Source organism: Numenius arquata, chromosome 11 (assembly GCF_964106895.1).
Source record: "Numenius arquata chromosome 11, bNumArq3.hap1.1, whole genome shotgun sequence".
Taxonomy (NCBI): domain Eukaryota; kingdom Metazoa; phylum Chordata; class Aves; order Charadriiformes; family Scolopacidae; genus Numenius; species Numenius arquata.
In genome coordinates this window covers 40,074,180-40,084,813 of record NC_133586.1, presented here as the reverse complement: position 1 = coordinate 40,084,813, position 10,634 = coordinate 40,074,180, and the positions used below count along the sequence as shown (strand labels likewise).

The following is a 10,634-nucleotide window of genomic DNA, read 5'->3' as shown; positions in this document are numbered from 1 at the left end:
GACAGTGGCCCAGGTTGCCCAGAGAAGCCGTGGATGCCTCATCCCTGGAGGGGTTCAAGGCCAGGCTGGATGGGGCTTTGAGCAACCTGGTCTGGTGGGAGGTGTCCCTGCCAAGGGTAGGGGGTTGGAACTCAATGATCTTTAATGTCTCTTCCAACATAACCATTCTACGATTCTATGAAAAGAGAATGCCTTGTTGCACAACAAAGTGAGTGCCATTTATTTCCAGCTAAACATCCAGTTACACCTAAAGAGATGACTTCAACTCTTTCTCAGCTTTCCCAGTTCAGAAATTGGGTTGTGTATCCGGGATAACATCTTTTTCTTTACTACTCCTTTCGATGAGGCGGTACATACTGAACATGCGTTTGCTGCCACATCACCGATGCTTGGAACATTTTAACCCTCTGAAAATCAGAGGAAATCCTTCATTTGGAAGTTATTTACAATTTCGGCCAGTACCACACCATGGATGGCATCTCCCCACCATCACTTCACCTAGTGTCTCTCATCTTACCGAAAAGTCTTGTCGCCCAGGGGCAGTAGTAACACCAGTTAACCAGAACATCCTTTATTTTCCCAAATATCTTGGGACGCATCCATTAATTGGTTCAAAGGAGAAAAACGATGTGAGCCGTAACTGGAGTTTCACAAAGGTGCTGCTGGCAATGCCGGTGGCCATTCCACGGTAAACACTGCTCGTGCAAACGATCCAGGGCTTTTTGTTATTAGATTTTGCTATTAAAGACTAAAAGATACCCGTTCTTAAAAAAACAGCGTTCGGCACACCATCCACATTTTGCCCGAGCGCATCCGCTGCAAGTTTTGAGCTCCTGATTTGGACTTTTGCGGGACAATTTAAAGTTGGTGTGCTTATTTTTTATTTCTTTTTTTTTTTTTTTTTTTAAAAATAAAACCAAAACAAAACCCACAAGTGACTATTTTAATTAGGCTCACAAGTCACTGCTTTAATTAGGTGTCCCGGACTCCCTGCTTAGAAAGCGTTTACACCATTTCCACCACGGGTTTTACCAGACTGTCACCCACTTCTCTGCCTTCCTCCCCCCTCCCCCCCCCTCCAAAATCCATCCCCTGCCTCCGTTCCCACGGGGACACCCCAAAACCCTCCTCCAACTCCCCCTGCCCCCCCCACCCACCCGCGGGTACCCCCCGACTTCTCCCCTTCCTCCTGCCCAGGCCGCCCGCACTCCGCGCACGCTCCGCGGCCGCGGAGCGTGCGCGGAGTGCGGGCGGCCTGGGCAGGAGGGGCGGAGGGAAAGGAGGAGGAGGAGGAGGAGGAGGAGGAGGAGGAGGGCCGGCCCGGCCCGGCCCGCCCGCAGCCGCCGCCGCCGCCAGCGCCGCCATGATGCTTGTTTGCTTTCAATGAGTGTGAGGAGGAGGAGGCGGGGGGGAGCCGCTCTCCCGTCCGGCCCGCGGCAGGAAACAAAGAGCCAGGCAGGCGGCGGAGCGAGGGCGGCGGGGGGACGGGGATGCTGCAGCCACAGGTAGGAGGGTATTCGGGGAAAGAATGGGGGGGGTGTCTGTTATTTTTATTTATTTTTTTTTTTGGGGGGGGGGAAGTAGTACTTCGCCGGGGGGGGGGGGGGGGGGGGGGATGTACCGCTATGGCGGGGGGGGGGGGAGCCTCCCCTCAGAGTTTGGGGGTGTCACGGAGGGGGGGAGACGGGCCGCACCGTGTGGTTTGGGGGTGTCATGGAGGGGGGAGGACAGGCCCCTCTAGGCGTGAGGGGGCTCCGCTAGGGGGGAGGAGGAAGGGGGGGAGCGTTGGGCCCCGGGCGGTTTGTTGCTGCGGGGACGCCCCCCGGGCGGGGGGGCGGCGGGGGCGCTCCGCGGCCCTGGGGAGGTGGTGGTGGTGGGGGGAAATGTCTGGTATGAAGGCGGGGAAAGGGGGGGGGGGCGCTCCGCCGCCGGAGGCCGGTAAACACCCACCCGGTGTGCGGGAGGGAGCCGGGCCGGGCGGCGCCGCGCAGGGAGCCCGGGCGCGTTTGCATCGGGAAGGCAATTAAGCGAAATTAGTATAATGGCATCTGGAAGCCTGAAGTTTTTTTTTTGTTGTTGTTGTTGGTTGTGTGCCTTTTTTTTTTTTTTTTTTTTATTATTATTATTTTTTTTTTCTCACTGTGCAATCGAGTTTAAAATAATTAAACAAAGGCAGAGGGAAATGACATCAATCTGGTAATTGCCCGTCCAGCCTCAGCGCACGGTTTCCCCCCTGCCGCCGCCTCCCCGGAGGCCGCCTTGCGCGCACCGAGGGCCGGCAGCGCTGCCTGTCAGCGGGAGCGCCCCTCCGGAGCGGCCGGGACCCGCCCGCCCCCGCTCCGCCCCCCCGGCAGCGGCAGCCGCGGCCTCCTCAGCTCCGGGGCCCGGAGCGGCCCTGGCTCGTTCCGGCGGAGGGAAACGGCGAGGCCGGAGCGGGGGGGGGGGGGGGGGGGGGAGTGATTGGCAGCCCCGGCGGCCAATGGGGAAGCGCGGGGGGCGGGCCGCGCGCCGGCACGTGAGGCCGGGGGCCAGGCGCATGCAGGGATAAACAGAGGGGAATTGGGGCGGGCGGGCCCCGCGGGGAGGGGGGGAGGAGGGGGCTGGGAAACTCTGCCGTCCGAACAGCAATTACTCTTTAATTGAGCTGATTAGGAGGGGATTTCTTTTATTGCGTGTGTTGGGCAGGTGTAGAGGGACTGAGCACCTGAGCTGCGTGCAGGACATGGCCTGGAGGAGTGGGGTGGAAGCTCCTGGACCCCATGGTCTGCCATCGACCCTGCGGGGCAGCTCCCCTCGGTCACCCTTCTGTAGAGAGTTTCAAGCTTGGGGTCAGGCAGGGCTTTAGGAAAGCACGTATCTGTACACCTCTCTCTGTCTCGGTACACAAGTATATTGTGAACACGTATTTTATCACCAATTTTTCCACCGACATTAAAAATCAATATGAAACCTACTTTGCTTTGTGTAATATAATACCTTGAACAAATACAGTAATGCTTTGTGTAATATAAGAAATATACTCAGAACAAATACAGTAAAACAGGGTTTTGTTGTGTTTTTTTTTTTTTAAATTTTTAATACAGGTATTTGTATTTCCACAAACGCATAGAAAATTGTATTACTGAAAACGTAACTTCACAGACAGGTATTTACTTTGTAACTAGAGTTGCAGATCTGCCGGTCCTTCGTTTTGATTTCTGGGGCTTATTTTCTTAATCTAGATTTCTCCGCAATGGGTAACTAATTCAAAATTCAAGGGATTAAGAAATACCTGTGGTATTTGTCTGGCTTAAATACAAAGATGTGCAAGTGTCGACTGGTAATTGTATTGTATCTCGCATTTTTTTTTCATTCTAGAGCAGGTCTCGTAATTGGGAATTTATCAACATTTCCACTGGGGTAATTTTACAGGATTATCCGCCCTCTGTTCTTCCTGCTGGTTCATCTGGACTCTGTGGAGTTTGCTGCTAGCAATGAAGCCTTCTGTGGGGGTTTATTCATGCTATTACTGAAATGGAGCCCTTCGCATTTGGATTAACTCTTTGTTCACTTTTCACCTGAACCGCTTGGATCAGTCCATTTATAAAAAGGATACTACCATGCATCTCTTTTCTGTTTGCATTGTGAAGTTGAACTCTGAATACAGTCTTGATGTGTTCAGGCTGTTTACTTTGCTTGAATTTTAGAGGAAGAACTGAAATATAAAGATAGATGAGACTGTAATACTGCATGGGCAGGTAAATACTTCTGACGTTTTATATATGAAGACTTGAAAGCATGTTATGAAGGGTCACAAATCGAACGAGCGTGGTACCTTTCAAGGTAAAAAACCATTAAGGTCAGGCTCTCCTAGATATTAGGAAGGCATTTTTCTAAGCAAGTGCAGTGTTCATGATGGAGAACACCGTCTTTAAAATGGGATAGAGTGCTCCCAAAATCAAGCAAACTACAAATTGTTTCCCAACTGACAAAGAAAAGCATCCCTTTTTTTTTTTTTTTTAAAGCATGGCAGTGTAAATAAAAATGGTCCTGTTAATCGATCACCAGAAAGCTAAGTATTCTTGATTGTGGTGCAGTGTGTCTAATTATTTGGATGACCACTGCCCAGGAGGCTGGGTGGTGAACCAGAATCCCTCCTTCCAGTTGTGCAGCACCTGCTGCAACAGGCAGTCCCTGCTGCAGAGGCCCTGGTTCTGTTTGCTAACAGAATATTGAGGTTTAAAATTATTCTTGTGTTTCTTCATGCAGATTTGGCTGTACACATATATATGTGCGGTCTGTAACATTACATCCCTGGCTCAAGTGGGGCCGCATTAAGTGAAGATTGTACACGGTCTGTTTTTTTTTGTGCATGAAGATGCCTTTAGAATTGACAGAATATACAAGAATTGTCACTTATTTCCATAAGACTTTTTGCTAGGAGAAATGTGTAGTACTGAAAGGTTACAATTGTGTACGATGAGCTTGGAAAACTACCACTGACCTTAAAACCCCACAAGAATAATCTCAACAGACCCTACCTCTAGATTTTAATCCTAGTTGCAGGGGTGGAGGTTGACCCTTGCCCTGTTGCACACCATATATCTGGTTTGGTTTTTTTCTGTCTGTATATTGAGATTTTTGCACATTTTCTGGTGCCAGAATACTTTACTGGTACAATACTGAATCCAGTCTAAATTCAGACGACTTCTTCATGGTGTAATTTTGAAAGCTGTCCACATGAATTGCTCAAACTGAGTCACTGCAGGGTTTCATCTGTTTTGTATTCCCTCTTCAGTGTTGCTGCTTCACACTTGGAAGTGTGATTATTGTACAATATCCTGCAGGATTATTAGCATTGTATTAAGTGTCATAATTTATGCTCCTGCATTGAAATTGGACTGTAGAAGTCCACTCTCCAGGGAAGCTTGGCATCAGCCTGGGGACCCGCACTCACAATTTCTACATTGAGCAATTTCTGCAGTTGAGGTCTTGAAAAGTTTACAAATGCTTAGGCAGGTCCTGTAGAAAAAAAGCTGTTTAAATGCTTAACATGTACTTTTGAGCTACTAATTACACTTCCAAGATGGTGCTTATTTAAAAAAAAAAAAAAATTGGCAACAACTCAGATTTTCTCTTTTGTAAGACTGCAACACGAATCCTTTTGTTAATGCCTCCGAGGGCTTTTTTTAAGTGAAGGAATCAAGGAGGGACTAGGAGCAGAAAATATATACATGGTTGTTTACTTTAGAAGTAAAATACTTGCTGTTAGTATTCCAATTTATGCTATAATGGGGTGTTGCAGGAAGAGATATATTTTTTTTTAGCCTGGGAAAGCCGTTAGGTGTGTTACTGAGGCTGCCATCAAGATGTTGTGATCAGAGCCCAGGTATTTTGATGGCTCTCTTGAGCATCTTAGTTCATGTCCCTGATATGCAACCTTTGTTTTGCAAGTTAAGCAGCTTCCTACGTTAAGCCTCTCCTAAAGATGTTGTACCATTTATAATACCAGTATCTCCAAGGCCTCTTCGAGCTCCCCCCTTTCCTTAGCAAGGCAGCAGTTTCACTCTGAAGACTGGGGGTTTCTAGAATGTACTGAAGCAATCTGTGTGGTAGTTCATGCCATTAGGGGACGGCGTCTTGCCACAGTTAAGAGATGAAGTATATCCCATAATCTGTATACTGCATATCACAAATAATCTGTGCAGCTTTGCTGCTTGAGCTATTTTAGAGTATATTGATAAGCGAGGCATGAATGCTGCAAGTTGATGTGACTTAAATGGTGCTCCACAAAAGTACCTCTCTGAATACATCAGTTTGCAGAGTCGGGATCAGAAAAAAAACTCCCAGCACTAGTTGCACTTCACAGACAGATCCTTTCATGTGCTTTTTGGAACAAAACCCACGTTGAAATGACACCTACAAAGACAGGAAGGCTCAAAACTAAACTAAAACACAGCTAGTCTCACGTGTCTCACCTGTTGGAACAGCAGCGTCAAAATGGCTAAACAATAAAAAGTATTATGATGTTTTATGCCCAACTTTGACCATTAACACTTTTTAATGTTCTTTTAAGGAAGTTTTAGCAGTTGTCCACCCAACAGAAGAGCTTTGCCTGGCAAAAGCAAAGGTCCTGTGGACTCAGATTGAGGAGTTCCAGTGCTGCCTGTTAGTCTGCGAATAGAGGAGTACTTTCAGGGAGTTTTTAGGAACAAGTGATCTGTATGAAGAATAATTAAAACTAGGAAGGAATCCTGGCTTTGCTGAGGATTGTCATCAAAGATCCACCTCTGGAGGTCTGAGAACCAGTTTTACAGTAATTTTTGGTCATGGCATATGTGCTTTCTGTGTAGGGAGCTTGGGGCTTGATCACCCCATGGCTTCTTTTGGTGTAGTAAGTCAGGACTTTTCTCCAGTGGCAGAACTTGGAAAGCTGCTACTTTGGTTGCTCATTAACTCCGCATAATCTGCGTCAGTACAACCGTCGCTGGAGTAATGCTGGAAACCAACCAGTGATGTTGGCTGGAGTGGTGATTATTTTTTTTTTTTTTTCCAAACCACCAACAATAAACCCCAATTTTTTTTATCTGGGTATCATTGTTGGTTTTCAGCAGTGTCTCACAAGCAGCTGCACCAAAACAAGGAAGGGGAATGATGAAGTGGAACATGGGGACAGGACAGAAATCTCAAATTGGCTTTGCTGGGCGAGAGCATGGCTGTGGAACAACATTCTCGGGCTTGTTGGTTTAATTTGAAGTAAAAACAACCTATGAATAGTCTGGTTGCTTCTATCAGGATGTGGCTAGATGGGTAGAGCGGGAGCTGCATGAACAAGTTTAGTAACATCCTGAACTTCAGTTAGTTTAGCAACTCTAACATTAACAAGCATTTAAATATCTAGAAATTGGTTTTTTTATGAAAGCAAAGATTTTTGGATCGAGATACTCACATCTCTTGTCAAGCTCTCTTTCAGCTCTGTAGCAGGAATGCTGAAAATGAGCTCGCGTCCAAGCTTCATTTAAAATAACTAGGTTGTCTCTTACTCTGAAGTTCTATTGCAAGGCTAAGAAAGAGAATAATGTTTTGTGGGTGAAAACATGAAGTCACTGCACAAGACAGCAGAAACATGGTAATTATTCTGCAGATGCATAAAGGAAAATGCGATAAGGAACATTGTGGTATACATGCCAGTATCTAGAATAGCTTACCGAGTTGGACAAAGATAAGAAATTGTGCAGTAGTTCCTCTAAATGAGAATTAATGTCCCACATGTTGTGAGGAATCATAACTAAATTGCCAAATATGACTGTTTCGACAGAACCAGTGGAGTAAGAGTTGGTATTGTATAAACGTTTTGAAGTGTAAGACCATTCTCATTAGCTTTCTGAAGTCGTTTTTAGGTGAAGCTTTTAAGCCCTGATCTTACTGCCTATTTGCATTTTTAAATCTTGAAGCTAAATGTTTTAAGATGGAGCTCTTCCTTTTAAAGTTGATCTTTTCGGTTCCATCTTATTTGTACAGTATATAATTATGCAATGTAACTAAATTCTTAGAGTAATTAGTGAACCTGACTGATCTTTTAATGTATTGACATTTCAGAATACACTAAAATAGCAAATGCAAAAATCTGAATGTTGTATAGTACTCATTAGTCAGCCAGAGTGTTTCTAGGGATACCAGTTAAAGGTCAGCCTTTGCTTTGCAATTTGGTTTTGTGTTAATGTTTGTTTTGCATACAGCAGCCTTCTACTATAGGCATAATTACATACACTTGCTGATAATTAAGAACTATTCTAATCATCTGGACTACATCTATGCCACGCTGAGAAAATTTGGACGTAGTATTTCTAATCATTAGATGTTATGCAGGGTAAGGGGTGGGAATTTTGAGTTCTTTGTCACGAGTCAGATAAAATAGGTCTGTCTTGTAGGTTTGTCTAGGAGATGGGCCCCCTGTGCTTAACTGTGCCTTTTGTATTCTGACCATTTTGGAGTTATCTTTTTAACCCAGATGGGTTTTTATAGCAACTGGACATGGAAGTGAAAATTGCTTCTTTGCATTAGTGAAACTAGGGTAAATAAGTTTTTTTTTTTTTATGCCTTCCAAGGTTTAGGGGGTTACATGTACATTAAATGTTAAAATATGGAGCTGCAGGTTGGTTGTTTGGTAGGAAATTGCGATTGTAAATGGAGGGGAGGTATCAGGTTGGGCAGGAGGAGGAGGAGAGGTTTGGAAAATGGCAACCTCCCTACCCCCACCAGCCAGTTTGTGTTGTATGTAAGGACAAAAGAAACCTTAATTAAACTTGAAATACCTGCAGGTCAAAACTTAATAATGTGGTCATCTTAAAAATGTAAATTGACTGATTTTTGGACTTAAAATATAAAGCCTGATCTAGTCCTATATATAGCCGTGTAGTCTAATCAAGTCTTCCTGATTTGAAAACAGTGAATACATCCTTTGATATTTATGGCCCAGTTGATCTGAATCCAGGATGCTTTGCCTTTAAGTTTCAGGAGGGCTATGTCTCATGTTAGTCAGCTTCAGCTAGATTAAGGGGTTTGCAGGAATTTACAGCTTTATAGATTTTTTGAAAGACTATTAAAGCATTTGTCATCTTCTGAGTTTTCTGGAGTAGACCTTATATCTGCAAAATCAAATAACTCATCTGGTTTAGTCATATTCCAGATATACTCACATGAACTAATGAGTATTGACTTAATCAGTATCTTGTGTTTAGTATTACATAGTTGTAATGCATATTCACATCCCACTGCATTATCTAAGTCTGAAAAAGAGGAAGGGTAACTTGTGGTTTTGTATTGGCAGTCATGTAAAATTCTAGTTTTAGAAGCCCTCAAAATATGAGGAAGCAGCATTACTTCCCTGATGAAGCCATTAAATCTTAATATGCTAACGGCCACTAAAATGTGATCCTACCAAGTGAAAAAGCACTTGGAATGAGTCAATTGACTTTGTGTTGACTCAATGGCATTTATATATATATTTTTTTTTTAATTTAGATTATTCCAACATTAAGCTATAAATTGAGTTAAAAGGGTCTTGACACTTTCCCACACATTGTAGTTGAGTCTCTTGGGGGTATTTCAGGAGTCACTCCTGTGCTGCTCCTGTACACACAGCTGCTACGTGCCATCCCTCCCCACACTAGGGAAATTTTTGATTCACAGCATATATTCTGAAAGATTCAGGTGTTACCCTGTAACTTATTTCCCAATCAGATTTTTCTCAGTCTTATTTTTTCAATACTATATACTTACTGTAAAAAAGTAAATTACTTGAACAGCCTTTTTAAAATAAAATGCCAAGAGTGTTCGCACTAGTCAACAAATAATAGGTGTTTACACAACAGGCTTGATATTTACCTAAAAGTAGCATACTAGTAGAAAAAAATATCTGTGTTTCCTTGCAATGCTGATGTTTTCTTTGTGTATATTTCAATAGAGCAACCTTGTTCACTCCTGCAAAGTTAAACATAAGGTTGTATTTCAATAGCTAGGCAAGACATCAAATTTATTCAGCATCAAAATATTTGTAATTTTAGTTCTAGTGTGCTTTAGTATAGATTCCTCAAATTTCAGGATGCTTTAATTCCTTCAAATTTTTTTCTTTTACACCTGCATTTCGGAACTTTGGTTTAACTACTTTCACAATTGTGTATTGTAGCAAAATCTAGCCAGAAGCTGTATTCCATCGCAGGATGCACATATCCTTCCATATTATGGTGTATCCCTGCCAGTAGTTGGTGTATGTACACTCCAGGTGTATGGTAAGATTTATTTTTAAAAAACAAAGTTTCGATTTAGCATGTTCTAAATAAGACACTGATAGAAATAAGACTGACATGAAATTTAGAAGGCTTTGTAGGGACAGTATCAGGCATACAGGAAAAACATTTCATTCCCTAGGTTAAGTTTTGTGTCTCAGGGGTGGTGGTAGTCCCAAATAATTTTAAATAAGAGCTTAGCTGAAGTACATAAGTTTACTTCACGTGACACTTAGCTTTAGCTGGGAGGCGTTAGGCACTTGCTTGCTTCCTTTCTTTCCTCATCGTGGTATCTTGCCTATGAATATTTTTTCCATCATTTTTCAGTATTAAAGATCACTATCTATTTTGTTCCGTGTGCATGGTATAGACCGAGGGTAAATAGACTCATTGACTCGGCTCATCAAGTGTGTAAATTCTGCAGGGACTGACCTTTCTCATAAGCCTGTTGCAGCTTCTGTTGCTTTTCTGTGAGGAGAAGACAGATGTTGTACCCTGTCATCCCGGCCAGGGACAGTGTCTGTTTACACAGTGGTGTTGCTTCATTTGCCTGTACTTCAAGCTGAAATGTAATTAAGTTCCCATAGGAAGTCATAACTTGCCGAATAAAGTGCCACCGGTGACAGGAAGGTGAGAGCAGTAATCTTGATTCATTTTGGAAAATCACTTGCTTAAAGAATGGGTAGTAGGTCTTTTGAGTGGGAATGACCAAATCTTAAGTTTTGTAGTAAAAACTGAAATAGACCACTATGAAATTACCTTAAAGAATTTTTTCCAAAGCATAGTAGTTATCTTCGGAATGTATTCCTGTTCCCTTTGAAGAGGGTCACTGTTTGGAGTTTAAAGCAGCAATTTCTGTTCATTCTA

At 43.6% G+C, this 10,634-nt stretch overlaps 1 protein-coding gene across 1 annotated transcript in view; it reads left to right on the top strand.

The window, feature by feature from the left end:
* The first annotated feature begins 1,298 nt into the window (after positions 1–1,298).
* Positions 1,299–10,634, top strand: part of CNOT6 (CCR4-NOT transcription complex subunit 6) — a 33,375-nt gene continuing 24,039 nt past the window's right edge. Inside the window, exon 1 of the mRNA XM_074155479.1 lies at positions 1,299–1,505. The gene's annotated coding sequence lies outside the window, so the exon portion shown is untranslated. The remainder of the gene's footprint in view (positions 1,506–10,634) is intronic.